This window comes from Xiphophorus hellerii, chromosome 1 (genome assembly GCF_003331165.1).
Source record: "Xiphophorus hellerii strain 12219 chromosome 1, Xiphophorus_hellerii-4.1, whole genome shotgun sequence".
NCBI classification, from domain to species: Eukaryota; Metazoa; Chordata; class Actinopteri; order Cyprinodontiformes; family Poeciliidae; genus Xiphophorus; species Xiphophorus hellerii.
In genome coordinates this window covers 8,129,766-8,148,981 of record NC_045672.1, presented here as the reverse complement: position 1 = coordinate 8,148,981, position 19,216 = coordinate 8,129,766, and positions in this window count along the sequence as shown.

The following is a 19,216-nucleotide window of genomic DNA, read 5'->3' as shown; positions in this document are numbered from 1 at the left end:
TTCTTAACTTAAAATATGAGGCGACCTATGATCCTTTACTTTATTATCTTTAATATTTATATGCGAAATCTGTCATATTCAGCATTTGAATTATTAAATCAGGGCCATAAAAGATTTTTCTCAGGTCACAGTTGATCCTTAATTTCAATTATAAAGAAATTTCCCTGAGGAATTCATGTGATATTCAAGACAGAGGAAAAGATGGATGGTGAGTCTGAAAATATGACATCCAGCAAATCTGCTGCATTTAAAGACTCGGAATAATAATAAAGGGGTGTTGCTTCACCTTCAGAAGCAACAAAAGAATTTAAACAGAATAATTATTTAATTGAGCATTTGGGTTTAACAGATCATAACATGCATGAATATTCACTTATTAAATAAAGTTTTGTAGTTAAGCAGCCACCTTATCCAAAGTTCCAGTCAGAAGTTTATGCACTTATGTTTATGAATGTCATGTTAATTCTGAGCTGTTAATGAAGCATTTAAATCTGTCCTCCTCTCTGCTCTAACTCTCCTGATAGAAATAATTACGGCATTAGTAAAGGCCCGATAATGACCAATAAGTTATTATCAGCTGTGCTGAGGCAGGAAGCCCACAATCGCTGTCATTATTTGCTAACTCTACTGCTGCGCAATCCAGATTTTCACCAACCTTCAAGTTTTAGACCCTCATGTACTTTTGTTTTTTGTAATAGTTCTAAACTGATCTTATATTTTTACTGCTTGGGGAAAGTAACATCAACCAAAGATGCAGATTTTCACCCAAGCACAAGCTTAGTTACTGGTAAAAAATTTTTTAAATGTATGCAACATATTAATTAAATGAATTCCACTTTTAAAACACATTTTATAACACAAGCTGAGCCTCTTATTTTATTACAAACACACTAAATTAGATAAAATAATAGAAAGCTCAACATTTGACTCTTCCCGTGACTGAGGGATCTCTTGGCATCATATGTCATGTGTCAAGGTCTTCTGAAAAATGAGAGTACCTGCGGAAATTTGTTTCCATCCAGCCTGGCTGGTGTCTTTGTTCCGTTTAAAATAAAAGAACTGAATATTGTGAAGGACGTATGACTTACTCAGGCGTCACCTGACAGCACATCTGTGAGCTCCCCCTCTGCTTCAGGAATCTCGAGGTCTTGGTGCGTCAGAAAAATTGATGTCCTTCATTCTTTTTCTGATTTTCTGTGAAACAAGCAAACAGCTTTTATTGGAAAGTTGGTGGACGGGAAAGTAGAGAATGACACGCTTGAACCGGGTCCAGCTGTGATCAGAAAATTTAGCCTCTTTACACTCTTTAAGAAAGTTCAACCAAATAAATAATAATAATGACTTTTAATAAAGAAATGTGAAACGTGTCCCCTTGTGTAATTATGTATGCTTTCAGTACTTGTAGATAAAATAATAAAACCTGTTTTCATTGTTGCTCTTTTGTTGACAGCATGTCGGTTTTTACAACTTAGCAACGTGCCGTCGACACAGACACTTTCACCTGTTCCAAACTTGCATCCAATAATGTGTTTCCACAGATTTTCCAAGTTGATGAAAATCTCTTTTCTTCTTTGGATTATGGAAAAAGATCTGTAACAGTTCTTTCCATTTGATTTGAACTCATTTTATACTTTAGTTGTCTAGTTGTCAACAAACAAAACAGCATCAAATCTTCAAGTTGACATTCATTTTTTTTAAATGTAATGAGCTGAAGGCCTAGTTTTTATAATTGGCAGACAATAGCTCAATGACTGCAAAGTGTCCCCACAGAATAAATGTGCAATTCTTTTTGTTGTAAATGATCAATTGTGGCCACATTGACAATAAACAAATAATAATATTGAGAGGTTGTGTGGCCTAAAGCTGAAGGGATGAAATACCCTCATGTGAACTTTAGCTGAGGATAAAATATGAAACTCTGCATCATTTAGTCTAAGTTTCCATCCGAGCCTTGGGGCAGAGCTGTGTCTATTTTTATCAAGATCAGTTATTTATTTTTAGCTGCACCTCTCCCAAATGTTCTCAGCACAGAGTGTGGGTTTGGCCTAGATTTGCCCCAAATACAATTTATAGGGATGCTTCGATATTCATGTCAGGCTTACACTTTCTGTGTTTAAGCACTATAAGTCTTTTCTAATGGCAGAGAAGTAACTAAGAGCATTGATAATGAATGAGGTATTCTAGAGGAAATCAAAGACACAGAGCCACTGCCAATCTAGTGAATTTGTTTTTTATCTACACAGAGAATCTGTTAGAGATATGAAATTTAACTAAAACATTTGCATAAACAATTATTAAATTATCAGCCTGCATATAGGTAGATTTGGAGAAGTAGCCGTAAAAACATGTTTTAGTGGAAGAAATTGAAGAAAACAGTTGATTCAGTAGCTATGTTCAATTACTTTACTTGCACCAAACTCGACAACATCTAACAGCAGTTTTGATAGCAGCATTATTCCAAGCTGTGACACTGATTGACTAAGCACAAACACTATAGCAGTGCACTCTCACTGCTAATAATCAGTTATTAAAGCTGATGCTTAAAGCAATGACAGATACTGTTGAATCAGTTTGGCCAACTAGTTACAAACCATAACTAGCTAGATTTGGATTACATCCCGTAGATTGTCCTGCTGGGTAAGGACAAATGGTTGCATCACCTCCACCTGAAAGAAATGACCTCTGACAGGGTTTCTAATCAAAGACAAAAATATAGTAAAGAGTCTGATCTGAATGATTGACCGTCAAGAACAACACAACCCCTTTTAGGTAGTCTGGCATTTTTGCATCTATAAGCTGACAAATTTTTCTATCACGACACCGAATTGAAAGTTAGGGTGGCATTAAAGCTGTAGTTGAAGCTATGGGCTTTAGTAGGGGTGATGTGGTTTTCCACCCAAGGAAGCATGTGGGGCCTGTGGGGTGCAATTAGTGCAATATATGTGTATGTTAGTCTCTTCCCTTTTCTCCTGCCTCACTGCTGGTCCAGACATACCTCTCAGTGTTTTGCACCATGCAAACGCTGTAGCTGTAGCCATGGTGGTGCTGAAGCTGGTGTCTGATTTGTAGCCTGGCTCACACTAAAAGAATCATGGCTAAATGTAATCACGTCTAGTTCTGAATTACTTTAGATTTTTCAAACCTAAGCATGATTGTCTCGTACACTTCACAGAGGCTCTTTAAACATTATTTCATATTCTCAAAACCTCTATTGTATTTGTTCATAGCGGAGAAGGAAAGAAACAGACGGACTGGAGCCTGACGGCGCTTTTGCCTGTCTTGGTGATGAGATATGGGTCATGCTTCCTAGACACTTCCTGGGTGGAAACACTGGGGCAGTTTCAGAGTTATATTAGAGAAATTTGAAAACATGAAGCCATTACTTCATTGGTGATTTAACTTTTAGTAAAGGATATTGTGCTTTTAAACTGGCAGTATCAGAAATAACTGGCCTTACACAACCAATTTGGTCCATCTGAGTTAAATGTTTGGCCCCACGAATTTTCAATTGAACGCCTTTTCTCATTATCCTCATTATATTTTTCCTTTTCTGTTTATTTATATTCTCTTTAAAACTTAAACTGCAGATTTATGCTTTGTACTTCTCTAACCGTCGTCACAATTCTGACCAAACACCAGAGCAAAAGTTTGGGATGGGTAATAAGTACCACCAGACAAAAAGTCTTGAGCGCTCATCTCCTGTATTTTCTGAAGTTGAAAATTTGTATTAAACAAATATATTTCCTGCATACGTTATTCCATCAACTTGACTTTCTGCTGCTATTTAAAGAGTTGTGTGGTTGATATGCAGTCGACATAATCTCCACCTGATTCATCCATCAGGCACGTAGAGCCACAACATGGCAAACACTCACTCCGCTCAAACTTCAAACATCAGTCCTGCTGCGCTGCTGCCCTCCACCACCCAGCCTGCTCTTTTATCAGAACTGCTTATGTATTAGTATTAATTAATTCAGAGTTGGATAAGCATGCCAATATACTGCCGGTTGTCTTCATAATTGCTGCTTTTAGCATTTTTGGAATCAGAGCCACGCACTTCATCGTGATGAGAGTGCTCTCTAACTGGAAGCTTTAAACTTGGCGTCGGTCCATTTAGTACTTTGGTTTAAACTCAAACTGTGACTGTTTTAAAAACTTCAGTCACAATGCTGAATATGTGATTCACGGGTTTGGCTGTTTGAAATTCAATCATTTGATTTAGAAAGCGATGCATCTTACTTACAGAAGCAGCAGGGATCCAAGAACGTACGAGTCAGTAAAACAATGAAGCCAGTTCTGCTCATTAATGACACTGTGTCATATATATTAATGCACAAAATAAACTTCATCTCCTTTGTGGCTCTGAGAACATTAAAGACGAGAGGAATCATAATAGCTAATCATCCAGCAGGTGCTCCAGCAGTGACAAACCGAACCCGGTTGATGTATCTGGACTTCCTGCAGATGTTTAATGATGACTCTTCATTAAACTCTTCATGTTTAAGATCTTATAGGAGTCTGTAACACCATTATGTCTCAGAGGCAGGAGTCTGGCCATATGCTGCACCAATTACACTAAAATTTTAAATGACTTGTAATGCTGCTCATTACAGGAGTGGCTGGCAAAAGGCTCTGTCCTCGATTTCTAACATTATTTATACTGCATTTACAAGGTAAAATTTCAATTCATGAGTAAAATGTAATGTTCAGAGAAGCCCAGTGGGGATTCATCTCTTATTTCTTTTTTTTCTTTTCACTTCCCCCACTTCAATCATTTGAAGTGGCCATAATCAATAGTTCTCCAGACTGTCTGAGGTCAAGTTTTTTTTCCTGCTGTTATCACATTTTTCAAATTTCCATTTTGCTTTCAGGAAATCTGACAAGAGGAAAACAACAAAACAAACAAAAAAATCTCACCTAAAAACCTGTGCACAGCAGGTAATCGGCATCGTCCAGGGGATGGAGCGTTCATAGTTCAGTTATGTTCCTCATATTTTAAAATATTAATTGTAATAAAAACACACATCTGTTCAGTACTTATAACTCCCAATCTACCGTACCACTGTTTTCAAAGCTGCTGAGTAATTGTTAATCACATTTGTGTGACACAATGAGAGACTCTGACAGTGAGCCATTATGAAGCAGAAAGTGCAGTACTTTCTGTGGGAAATGGCGTGCCGTGTCCCAGCAAAGAGAGAATGCTGGTCGTTTCATGAAAATAAAAGACTTTTCTAATGAGAACATGTCAAATGGATTTGTGGTGGCTTTCAAATGCAAGAAAAAGGAAACAAGTTTTCTTTTCATGAGCACTCTGGGTATACAAAGGCTCTGCTGAAATCACATTATTAAATAAATCAATAACCACTCTCTTCAAATGCTCCTCCTACTTATTTATTCATAGTATTTAGCAATAAGTATGTGTTTTTTTTCTTAATGTCTTAGACAAATGAATGACAGATGGGATATCAGTGTTTAAACTTTCTATGCAACAGCTCAAACGGCTTAAAGGGACGTTTTAGTACATCATTATGATATAAAGTCAATTTTAGATAAACTCAAACACAAAGTCCTTAAAATCACATTTTGACAGCTACATTACAGTGGTACAGTTAAACCCTTAGGAATAAAATGTGCAAAAAAGTAAGACTTTCAACTGCTTTCCATTCAATGCTACGTTCTGCTACACGGCCAGGAAAGTATTTTTTTGACTTAGTGGTTGGAAGAAATAAAAGTGTTTGTGAATGCCGGGCCACTTCAGAGTGACAATACTTATCAGAGCTAGAGCAAAACCTTCAAAATCTGTTTCAGTTTTGACAGAATTTACATTAGAAAAACATAATTCAGTGTTGTAGTGAATTACAAATGGTGTGGGTTTGTGCCTGAGCACTTTTAAATCTTAGAGTAGTGTGCTAGTTTGCTAGGAATCCAAATCCCTCATCTTAGACAACATTTCCCCGGACTTCTTCCTCCTCAGCTGAGTAAATCACCATAGACATGTTTGCAGTATGAACATACACCTAAGCTGGGTAGCCATTGTGAGTTTGGCATTTCCTACAGAAATTATTCTCTGGGAACTTTCACCTGGCTTGTGTTTCTTTTTTACATAGTTTCATACATATTTATAGGTGAAATATGCCCTTTGACACTCAAAAGACATTTGTCAGTAAAATAGCAGGAAAAATATTTACAGTCCGTACATATCAGCTACATTCACCACTAAAAAACTGTGGAGGGGCAAAAAAAATATTGATTAGGTCAATGTTAATATTTACAGTAAAGTTTGGCTCCTTGGAGGCAACGGAGAACTCTGATCTTTTGCACAGTAGGTTACTATACGATGTGAGAGACATCCAAACACTTTCAAATATTTCCTATGTAGAGGAGCATCAGATCTTAAGGTCGCAGTAGAAAAGGTTTCTATTTTATGATACTTCCACGATATCATTATTCTAAATCAAAAGTACAAAAACACACCAACTAATTAACAGACTGATTATTGCCAAATTTCCATCAGAGAGCAAAAATTTGATTATAGAAAAATGTATTTTTTTCAGGTTACTTCGCTGCCCGGACACACTTAGCAGCAGGAGCAATATGTGCATCTGAAGAGGTTTTACTGCTCTGTGACTTTCGGCACCACTGCAGCAGCCAAGTGGGCCCAAGAGAAACACAAGAGTCCTGAACACATCACACAATCTCCCACCTAGCAATCATAACATACTTATTTCAAAAGTCCTTGAAGTCACTTCCACTGTAGAACAAGAAGGTGACAGACAGGAAGTGTGTTTAAGCACCCACTCAGCTGATGTATAAAAAAAGTCACTTGTGTTGCCCACAGGGGATTTCTGTCTGCTTCAGAAGCTGGACTCCCATGTATGAAGCCTTGATCCTTAAATGTGTGCACACAAAAAAGACAGAAATAAAGATTTTTATTATTATTATTATTATTATGTCTTGCTAAGAATAAAGTGATAGGAAACAACAGCAGATGTTTTCAGGCTCTTTCATTTTCTTGAAACTTCCTAAAACATGCTAAGTTTGAAATGAAGATCCACTGGTCCTTCAAACTAAAAGAGAACATGGCTGCTATATTGCCGCTTTGATTCTGACCATCCAGTTTTAATCTGTCTCTTGCGAGTCCTTCAGCTTTATGGAGGCGGAACATTAGGCCACTGGAGAACCCTTTAGGAAGTGGGCTTTTATGTCTTTCTCTCAGATTTTCCATTAATCTGAAAAAGGCCCTGAATTAGCATTTAGACCATGTGGCATTAAAACCCTCCATTAAATCCAAGTTAGAAAATAATGAAGATGTTTATAGTGCGGAGAGGGTACACGGGAATGTGTTCTTACATCATCGTAATCTGGAATAAAAATAAACAAATACACAAAAACATGAACTGCATTAGACCATTGTGATAGCTGGAGATGGCTTGTGTGATTCCACCGTGGAGCACCCTGCTGTTTTATGAACTGTGAGCTTGTCCACACACATCTGATCACTTTCCCTCTGAAGGGTGGATAAACCTCCATTGACCACAGGCACTGGAGGCTGACTGGTGGGGGGTGAATAATAATGTTAGGCTTCCTGTCTAGGAAGTGGGACATACAGTCTCTGTGGAGTCAGGGCAGCAAGAGCAGAACAGCAGCAGTCTCTACTGTACAAACAGATAAAACTCTGACTTTTATCTTCATTAACAGAGCAAAGTGCGAGAATGATGTGAGTGCCGTTTAAAAGGTTGCTGGATAGGATACACCCTCCCCTGCGCACTTGCCCTATTTCTTAACATGTGACTTGCTGTGCAAATGGTGTAAAAGACCTCACAAATGGCTCCTGCGTTTGAAGAATTGATATTCAGAAAGTCGAGGTTGTGTCTTCCTAAGCACACTACCCAATTCCTACCTAATTTACCTACAAACACAGTAGGTAAAATGAAAAGGCTGGTTTGCTTTTCCTCAAGCAGGATGCAGTTACTCAGAATAATCCCAGAAGAGAATCAGAAAGATTGACAGGGGATGCCATAGTAAAACACCTTCAGTTTCAAAAGATCTAAGCTGACTGCCTAGCTCCCTGGACAGAACAGTATAAAAGTACATTTTTGTTTGATAGCCAGAAAAGTAATTTATAATGGCCATGCTTTGTTTTTATGTCAAACGCAATTGTGTTCAAAATACTTCCAATCCAACACAACTAAATGGCTTAATTACTTTGTTGAGCCATTTGTTGAAAAATCACGATTTTCCATAGCAACCAATTTACTATATTTACTTTAACTGAGAGTAGTTAGACAGGAAAGTGAGAAACAAAAGAGACATCCGGCAAATATCAGACAGGGAATCGAACCTGCAACGGCTACATCGAGTACTAAAGTCTCCTTATGTGGGTTGTGCGTGTAACACAGCAGTTAAGACTATTAAATACACTGCCTGGCCAAAAAAAAAGTCGCCACCAAAAAATGGTCACACTCTCTAATATTTTGTTGGACCGCCTTTAGCTTTGATTACAGCCCGCATTCGCTGTGGCATTGTTTCAATAAGCTTCTGCAGTGTCACAAGATTTATTTCCATCCAGTGTTGCATTAATCTTTCACCAAGCTCTTGTATTGATGATGGGAGAGTCTGACCACATGCGCAAAGCCTTCTCCAGCACATCCCAAAGATTCTCAATAGGGGTTAAGGTCTGGACTCTGTGGTGGCCAATCCATGTGTGAAAAAGATGTCTCATGCTCCCTGAACCACTCTTTCACAATGTGAGCCCGATGAATCCTGGCATTGTCATCTTGGAATATGCCCGTTCCATTTGGGAAGACAAAATCCATTGATGGAATAACCTGGTCATTCAGTATATTCAGGTAGTCAGCTGACCTCATTCTTTGGGCACACAATGTTGCTGAACCTAGACCTGACCAACTACAGCAACCCCAGATCATAGCACTGCCCCCACAGGCTTGTACAGTAGGCACTAGGCATGATGGGTGCATCACTTCACCTGCCTCTCTTCTTACCCTGATGCGCCCATCACTCTGGAACAGGGTAAATCTGGACTCATCAGACCACATGACCCTCTTCCATTCCTCCAGAGTCCAATCTTTATGCTCCCTAGCAAACTGAAGCCTTTTTTTCTGGTTAGCCTTACTGATTAGAGGTTTTCTAACGGCTACGCAGCTGTTCAATCCCAACCTCTTGAGTTCCCTTCGCATTGTGCGTGTGGAAATGCTTTTGCGTTCACAATTAAACATACTCCTGAGTTCTGCTGTTGTTTTTCTTCGATTTGATTTGACCAAACGTTTAAGTAATCGCCGATCACGATCATTCAGGATTTTTTTCCGACCACATTTCTTCCTGGAAGACGATGGTTCCCCACCATCCTTCCAGTTTTAATGATGCGTTGGACAGTTTTTAACAGAATTCTAGTAGTTTCTGCAATCTCCTTAGATGTTTTCTCTGCTTGATGCATGCCAATGATTTGACCCTTCTTATACAGACTAACGTCTTTTCCACGACCACAGGATGTGTCTTTTGCCATGGTTGTTTAAGAAATGAGGAGTTACTCATTGCATCAGCTGGGGTTAAATAACTTGTTGCCAGCTGAAAGATAATCGCCTATGCAGTACTTATCTAATAGGAGGCTTGTACCTATTTGCTTAGTTAAATCCAGGTGGCAACTTTTTTTTTGGCCAGGCAGTGTATATTAAATCAATGGGCCAATAGGTTTGGCTATCAGAGCACAGTGGAGTGTTTAAATGAGACACAAAGGCAGTAAAATGAATTTAAACAACCAAACTGGCTTTAGTAAACTAAAACATTAAATTGACAAAAAGCTTGTACAAGACTCACACTTATTCCTGTTACACACAATGAAATAAATAAAATAGCAATAATACTTGGCCAAGTGGTAATTTTCAGTTTTAAATGTTTTGGGTGCACCCTGGTATCCCGAGTTCTAAACTGTGATAGAAAAACAGATTAATCAAATTCAGTTCCAATTCAGGTTCGACTCAAACACCCTTCACACGAGGAGAATTTCCTGCACAGCGGTTTGCTTATATCCATCCATTTTCTTACACCCTTGTCCCTAGTTGGGTCAGGAGGTGCTGGCGTCTATCGCCAGCTATCGTCTATCGTTCCGGGCGAGAGGCGGGGTTCACCCTGGACAGGTCGCCAGTCTGTCGCAGGGCAACACAGAGATATACAGGACAAACAACCATGCACACACACACACTCACCTAGGGAGAATTTAGAGAGACCAATTAACCTGACAGTCATGTTTTTGGACTGTGGGAGTAAAGACAGCAGAAAGACCCCAGGCTAGGAATCTAACCCAGGACCTTCTTGCTGCAAGGCACGCAACTGCGCCACTGTGCATTTATAGCAGTTTGCTATAAATGGCCCAAAATAAAACTTAAGTAAAAAGTTACTTTTAATTAAATGTGTAAGTTTTAAGTTAACACAAAAAGGTAAGATGTCATCACTAAATCAAAAGAATTAAGTGAGATTAATGTAAATAAGTCCATAGCATGAACTACAGCCCAAATTTCACTTTTTAGAGACTATCAACAACTGCAGCACCAATACAAAGGGTTTTGTGGCTCAAGTGTCCTTTATTCAATAGTACCTGCACAGAAACAAAAGCAAAGACAAGAAGAGGAACGAATGGTCTGGGATCGGGAAATGCACTGGGGAAAGCTACACTGAGGGCTGCAGCTTCATGTGGCACCCAATATCTCTTCACACTTTCTGTTTGAGTTGTTTCAAGTACCAAAGTCGGCTAAAATGAGGGCTGGATTACAAATGCCCTTTGAGATGATATCTGTCTGTGACGGGCACGGAAGTGATTACCGATGGTAACTTTGACAGAACATCACTTTTAAAAACTTAAAAGACTAGCTTCTCTTAAGTTTAACTAATGCAAAACTCAAAAGCTGCAATTATGTCATATCTCGCCCCCTTCTATTAATGCTTTCCGGGTCTTCTTTGCAAGAGCAGGATGTAGATTGATCCCCAGAGTCAAATTATCTCTGACAAAAGCAGAAACAGCCAGCCCATTTGGCCGACAAACACATCAACAGCAGATTGTTATTGACAGCCGAGGGTCCTGCAGGACCGCCTCAGCAAAGACACTTGAAGGATCCTAATTCTCTCTATCATCAGACCTCACAGACAGCCAGAAATTCAGAAAGGGGCAAAAGCTTCTGATTGAAAGTTAGTTTTAATAGAGAAAGAGTTTAGGCTTCTGCCTCTCTCCCCTAAGAAATTGCCTGAGCATTGACCCTTAGCTTGATAAGGTGGACACACAGGTGAAGACCCAATTTATCTCTCAGAGACCGGCTGCTAACTCATGAATATTTACAGTATTTCCAAGCAGTGCACTTAGGTCAGCAGGAGCGCCCTCTGTAGTTGACATTGAAGCTGCAGGTTAATAACAGTAATCTAGTTTGTTTTATAGGCAATTTGATTAAGGGGAAACTTCCAGTTGTTGCTAATCATAAGAAATATGAGTGAAGAAACTCTAAACGGATCTCTGACGCAGACAACTTTGACTTTAAATACAAGAAGGTAAAGGCACAGCCAGGGACTTTCTGGGTATACATCCCACAGTGATGTGTAGACTACTAGGTTACTACTAATGAACCTCATAATAGATGGTTTGACTGTTTTTTATTTACTAGGCAAGGTGTGACAGGTCAAAATGTCCTCAGGTTTGATGTCAATGTCTTTCTTTTGTAAGAAAATCACTACTTCTTTCTCCAGAGTGTTGCATCTAACAGTTAGGTAAATCAGGAAATTTGCACTTGAAAACCCCAAATCAGGGTCTTCAGTTTACCAAACATGTTTAAGGGAAAATGCAAAACAGAGGAAGTAGAATTGTAATGTGGTGGTGATAGTTGTTCCAGAACTAGAAGGGAGTCTCAAATGTATTAAACCTCAGCTTGCTGGATTTTTAATTTTTTTTGCTAGTTGTTCACAGTACTACCCTCACTATAAACTTTTACGTTTGAGCAAACAAATTGTAGGCATCTCATTCCCCAGCACAGCTACCATCAAACACGGTTACATTTATAGTTTAGATTGTTTATGGGCTCTCAGAACTGCCATCACAGTAAAAGCTGCGGAAACATTATTATGCCACAGGATGAGTTATGTGGAGACGTCCCAGCAAGGAAAAGTGGAAGGTTGAAAGAATCCTCGCCTTTCCTGTAAATGTCTTTTCTTCTTTACGTGTGCTCTGGTTTCCGACAATGGAATAGACGCATCTGCACAATTGATACTTTACAAATCTATCCATATTTGCTGGTTGCTTCAGTTGCACGAGTGATGAGAAGGCTTGCAGACTGATTTCAGCATTCATCTTAAATTCAATTAACAACTGCTGCATGCAAAACACCTGAACTCAACGGGGTGGAAAGTTTTTCAAGAAATTGCAATGTTGTCGTTTCGTCCTCGACACCTCCAGTCGATCCCTTGGGTAAATACACCCACGTTTCTCCCTGTGGGTTTTCTGTACAGTGCTGTGCAAAACTATTAGCCAGCTAACAAATTTCTTCCGTTTTAGATATTTTTCACCCTTACCTGCTTCACATTATCAAACAAAATATTATCAGGTGAAAATAAAGACATTTGGCTTTGAAATGGTTTGAAAAACACATTCCATTTTCTGAATGAATAGTGATCCCAGAGCAAGCAGCCAAATTAGTTACAAAGTGATTAATTGACAACAAAGTCAATACTTTGGAGTGGCCTTTACAAAAAGACCTGATTTATAGGTAGAGCTGTTTCTGTGAGTGAGGCAGCCTGCAAACCTGACTCAATTATAGCAGGTCTCATTGGAAGAATGGGCCAAATTGAGCAAACCAATGTGTGAGAAGCTTGTGGAAGGAGATCCAAAATGTTTGATCCATTTTACACAGTTGTACCAAACCCCAGCTAAATGTATTGATTGTCATGAGAGCAAGATATATATTTTTTTTGTATCATTGAGGCTTATAGGAAGTATAAAGAATTCTGGTAAACCTTACTGACCAAATTATATTAAACATCAAACAATGAGGTCAAGTATGCTTATTTTTATGCGGTTCTGGGAAACCTGTTTTTACCATTATCTACAGAAACAAATGCTACCTCGCAGAAACTCCAGCCGGAACAAAATATCTCTTTCTTTCCAAAAAAACAATACTTTGGTATGTGGAAATGAGCTAAGTGAGACACAATCATGTTACATTTCTCAAAAATGGTCTGTTATTTTATTGAATGTTACAGCTACTGAGTTTTCAAACCTATGAATAACTTTAATTTAAAAGCATAAGACGGGGACAAAAATCCTTCCTCTTGATTGTTAGGGAAAAAAGGTTGCAGAGAAAGTGCCTGCATTCTGCTAGCTTTAGCCTAGCTAATTTTAAATGCACAAAGTCAATAAACAAACATAAATACTTTTGGCTTCGGGAAGACTTCATTAAGTATCAAAGGAAAATGAGCAACAAAGCATATTTCAGAAGTTAGCAAAATCCACAAAAATGAGAGACGGAAAATGTAGAAAAAACAGAGGGAACACTTTCCGAGACCTTTTGCCGAAATGGGGTTACCAAGCGGTGACTTCAGTAGGGAGGCCGCACATTGGTACATGCAACAATTATTGTCTGACATTTAAAATGTTTAAAATTCATGAACTAAAAAGTAGCAGTGCATTACCATTACAAGAAAGCTTCTTCTTTTTTTATGTCTGCAAGGGGTTTTATTTACTTCGTGACACTTCGCAAAAAGAGCAAACATGGGATGTGTCACGGCAGGGGTTTATTTCAGCTGCAAATTTATGCCACTATCTGAATTTCTGTGTGTTTGTGCTTCAGTCAAGTCGTCACTTGTGGACTTGGCTGCCTTATTAAAGCTTTACTTTCATAGCAAATCATTAAATGTACAGTGCTCGTTAAAAACATTGGCACAACTCGACTGTAAATTGATGACTGTAGCTCATTTATTTTTTTAAGTAAACATGAGTCTTTGTCTTTACTCCTGTTGAATTTTTATAAATAGCTGTGTCCTTGTTAGTCTTTGACTACTGAGCTTGACTTACTGTAGTTCAGGGTACGTATGTTAAGAGCTGAAACAATTCCAGAATACACAAACAAAGCCTAAAAGCCCTTTAAAAAATCTTCTGTAAGATTTTTTTTTCACAAACTTAATGGACTTATTTTTTATAACTGAATCAATTTCTGTTAAATCTTTACATTTTTCAAATCATGTGCCAATAAGATAGTTATCAAATTCTGAATGCATAGTCTAAAACTGGAAATTGCATTTCGAAGCCATAAAATCTTACAAAGAACCATTGATCTAATTTCTAGCGAAAATGTCTTGGTAGCACTTGAAATAAGACGAAACTTATCAACAACAAGCAACTTTTCAGCAACATGTAGGAGCTTGTTTTAAGTAAATAACTCTTTAACATTGATGAAAAAGTGTTTCACTTATAACAAGACATTTTTCCCATATTAAAGGAAATTGACTTTGGGAGAACATATGTTGTCCAGTCGGAGCTCTAACAATTCAGTTTCCCTGATGTTAAAATTGTAAAAACTCAGTAACTGTTGATCTTTTACATTGCAACTCCCAAAAAGTAATATTACAAAGAGCATATTTTCATCTCAGAAGAACCTAATGAATCTAATTCTTCCTACCCTTTTCAGACTTACTGCCGCAGCAGTGCACCAAACTGTGTCTGAATACATGTATGGAGATGTGCATATTTAAACCTCTGCAGCCGAAATACGCATCGTCTTTAAAACCTCATCATTGTGCACTTTGCATAATTGTGTCAGTCATAAAATCTTTAAAGGAATGCTGGTCCCCACAGTTATATTGGTTTATCATAACATGGGCCACATTTTATGGCCACATGAATTATGTTTTCCAGCATCCAAAGCAATCAGCTGGTAATAGATGTTTTTACTCTCCAACAGAACTATGGCCTTAAAGGCAAAGGGGAGGGAAAAATCAATCTTCCTGCCACAGCTTTCGGTCCTACTCACCTCCTTCAACCATTCCTTTTTCAACTTGACTTAATTTGCACTTTCAGATTAGTCTTACTTTATAACCTTGATCAAAGTTAATAAGAGAGGAAGAAGGAAGGGTTAGAAATGTCATTGATTTTTACGTTTTAGTTTCACTCTGTGGAGCGGTTAATGTGACCGGACATAGTTTTCATGTTTTGTTACAAATGTGTTAAAACCTAGGAAGACTTTTTGCGCCGTACCACCTCCTTCCTCTGTTTACTGGGTAAATAATCATCAGCTCTCCAATGCGAATATAACGATGATTTACAGGTTCACAAAATTGTAACTGCACAGACCACTAGTTCATTCTTGAGGTTGGCATTCTTCTACAACATTCCTAACAATATTTCCTTGTCTTCAATTGAAGACAATCAATCCTTTCACGTCCTTGCATTACAATTTGCTCTGAACAAAACTATGAAATCCACTACTTTAGGTCATTCCTTCATTGTGGAGTGAGAATAGAAATATAGAAACATAAATTATTACCACAATTCCACTAGGATATCGACGCACCCTGGGGAGCAGTTTTAATGGCTTCCATGTAATGGAGACCTCTAATGTCTGCAGAGACGGACCCCTGGACCCACTGGGCAGTGAGCAGCCTGCCCACGAATGCACTGTGTGAAGAAAATTCATTTTCCAATGCCCTCCATGAGCCCCACTGCACTGTCGCAGCAGGAGGCGCTGGAGCAGCCCAAAGAAAGCCAAAAGTACAGCTTCAAAAGCATCTGCTTCCATCTAATGGTGTTTAAAGTTTGCTGCTTACTGTGCCAGCATCAATATGTATGACTGGCACTGATGTATCGGGCGTCATGATTGTACTGGAATGTAAATCCCTCCCAGTTGTTGTAGAGTACTCAGCTCTGAATGACTGGTTTGTATTTTCAGAGTGACGTTTGCTCTGCTGCAACAGCCAACCCTCAACCAGCTCAATGAGCCGTCAGTTTCACTGATGTATGAAATGTTGGAGGTTTGTTTGATACATGAAAGCCAAGAGCAAGCCAGATATTTGCTCGACGTAAATGAAACATAAATGAAGGAGGTCGCTTAGAGGGACCAAACATCAGAGCAGGATGAAGTAATGCAGTGGAACCACAAAAAAACAGACCACAGCATGACATACAGATCAGATTTTACTGTATCAGCTCTGAAAATGTATCTGCAGTAGAGACAAAATCGATTTAAATACCTCCACTGGGACTCATAATTAAATTCACTGGGTTACCTTAAAGTGCCTTGTTACTCAGCTGGACATTGTTTTGTAGATGATAAAGGTTATAGATGTTACAACAGCAAAACCAAACACACAAAGCATAGAAAGTGAAAACAGACGTGTTTTTGTTTGTTTTTTTAAAATTCACTTCATTAGTATGAAAATACAAAGTAAACATGCAATACAAATCATCACAAACTCTGCGGTCATAGTGAATCAATAATCCAAACATCATTTTATATCAGGTGTGGTTTCTGGTAGTCCCTACACACGCACGTTTCCTGCTAGGGAAGAATTTGATTTTAAAAATCTAATATTTAAATTGCTATGTAATTTTGTGGTAAAACCTGGACATTTAGGGCCACTAGGGTTTGTGATTCGCAAATACCTTAAGCATTTTATAAACGAGCCAAAAAGTTAAATCAAGGAGAAGAAACTAGGATTCATTTTAAATCAACAGGGCAAAGAAACTGGAGCAAAAAACACTAATCTAAGCAGCATTATGCTGAATTTATTTTCATAACATTAAAATAAAACCTGCAATTAACTCTCACAGACCCAAGTTAGAAGTAAAACTATTTTATAGTAGTTACATGCAAACAGACTTCTTTATAGGTAATTGTGTTGGATATGTGATAGAATTTAATAATAATAAGGCACTCCTTAAAAAACTATTTAAGGAGTGCCTTAAATAGTTTTTTAAGGCACTCCTTTTTTAATTGGAGTGCCTTAAAAAACTCTTGATATCCTTCAAACCTCTCCTTCCTTTATCACAGGAACAGTGAAGGATAAATGGATTTCAAATATTCTTCTTAAACATCTGAAAAATGTGGCATTCATTTGTATTTAACTACAGTTAATGGTTTAAATAACTACATTTCAATGTCATTTCGGTCTTGTGGTGTAAATGCCAATTACTTGTTTTGTATTCAGTTATGGAAATAGTTGAGATAAGGAAACAATGTGTTTGCTTTTATATACAGTACAGACCAAAAGTTTGGACACACCTTCTAATTCAATGGGTTTTCTTTATTTTCATGACTATTTATAAGGCAGGAAATCCCACTTATTAACCTGACAGGGCACACCTATGAAGTGAAAACCATTTCAGGTGACTACCTCTTGAAGCTCATCAAGAAAATGCAGAGTGTGTGCAAAGCAGTAATCACAGCAAAAGGTTGCTACTTTGAAGAAACTAGAATATAAGGGGTATTTTCAGTTGTTTTACACTTTTTTGTTTAGTGCATATTTCCACATGTGTTATTCATAGTTTTGATGCCTTCAGTGTGAATCTACAATGTCAATAGTCATGAAAATAAAGGAAACTCATTGAATTAAAAGGTGTGTCCAAACTTTTGGTCTGTACTGTATATCTTATTGTACTTCATGTTGTCATTGAAGTGATTTCTTGATTCTGTGGTTTTGGCAGAAATAAATATGTTGTGAATCATGGGCAAATGGATGATTTAATAGGAGTAAAATGTTTTTCAACTGGATCAAGGTCAGCTTTTTTTAATCTAATAAGTGAAAAATGAAACGTTTTGAGTTTTGTATTTACTCAGCTGATCTTTATTTGATATCAAAAGTTGATTTGACAATCTGAAACATTTAAGTGCGACAAAAGAAAGAAAAAAAAGCAAAAACATAACATTTTGTACAAAATGCAGAACAAGAATCACCGAGAGGCATAACCCACAATTAGGTAAAAAACACAAAAAACAAGCAACTTTGTATTCAAGGAGGAAACAAAATGAAGGACAGAACAGAAGTAAGAAGATTACTGCTTATACTTCTCTGTTGTCATAATGTCAGAATAGAAATAATTCCTCCCTTTTTAATTTTTTACTGCCTCAGAGGAAAGATGGTTAGATAAGAAATGCGAATCTTCTGTGTGCGCGTGTGTGTGTGTAAGGCTGCCATCTACTGAGATCAATTTTGATGCTAAATAAAGTGACAGAAACAGCGGCGCTTCCTCATCCAGATCAGTGGTGGCGGATAGAGAGGATCCTGCTGAGACGGGTAACAAGGTAAATGAATTGCAGTTTATTAACAGCTCCTTCTCACACTTCATCGGAGCTGTGAATGTTCCTTCAAACTTGTCAGTGACAAAAAATGTCAGAACTCCTTATAAGCTGCGATGTGTCCTTCAAGTTTCAAGTGTTCCACAGCAGCATTAATTAAATCTCCTCTCGGCCGCATTGACAATCCAAACCAGCGGCGTACTGTACACGAGGAGGAGGGCTGGTTGCTAGGTTGCATATTCCTTCAGTTGTGAAGCTCTTTGATACACTGAGATGTTGCTGTGTGCTTTCAGAGACATGTACCCACTCGCAAGGCTCCGGTTGGGCACCGCTGCATACAAAAAAGATGATCGTAAACACAGATTGCAACGTGTAGTCGTGGATTTCCTCTAATAAGCCCCCGACATGGGGAAGCAAATATCAAGGCAGCCTCTCCGACGGACAACTAGACAGGTCCCGTCTAACCGTCCTAACAAGGTGAGCAGACTGATGAGAGCTGTGGTGGTGGATGTCAGCGCTTCTTCAGGAGGAACCGACAACAACCGGACTGGCACCCCTAATAAGGTGTCAGAACAACTCTGCCCCTCGCTGGGAGAACAACCAGTTCGGCTCCCACTCAGGACTGCTGCAAAGTCCACATATTCCAACCACAACAGGACAAGAGCTTCACACAAGGCAGAGTGCAGCCTGGACAAAACAACAGCACATTCCCCATCAGAGATACTGTGGGTTACTCAACCGAGATGGGAAGAGGGGGAGCTGAAAATCTCCTGTACACAGAAGCAGTGGAACAAGACTTACAATATGATAATTTGACAGTCCTTTGTCAGACAAAACCTCAGTTTCAGTGATGCAGATGTTATGAACAGTATCCAGACTGACAGAAACACACACAAAAAAACACTCCTTTTCTACTTAGTGATTTCGCCATGTAG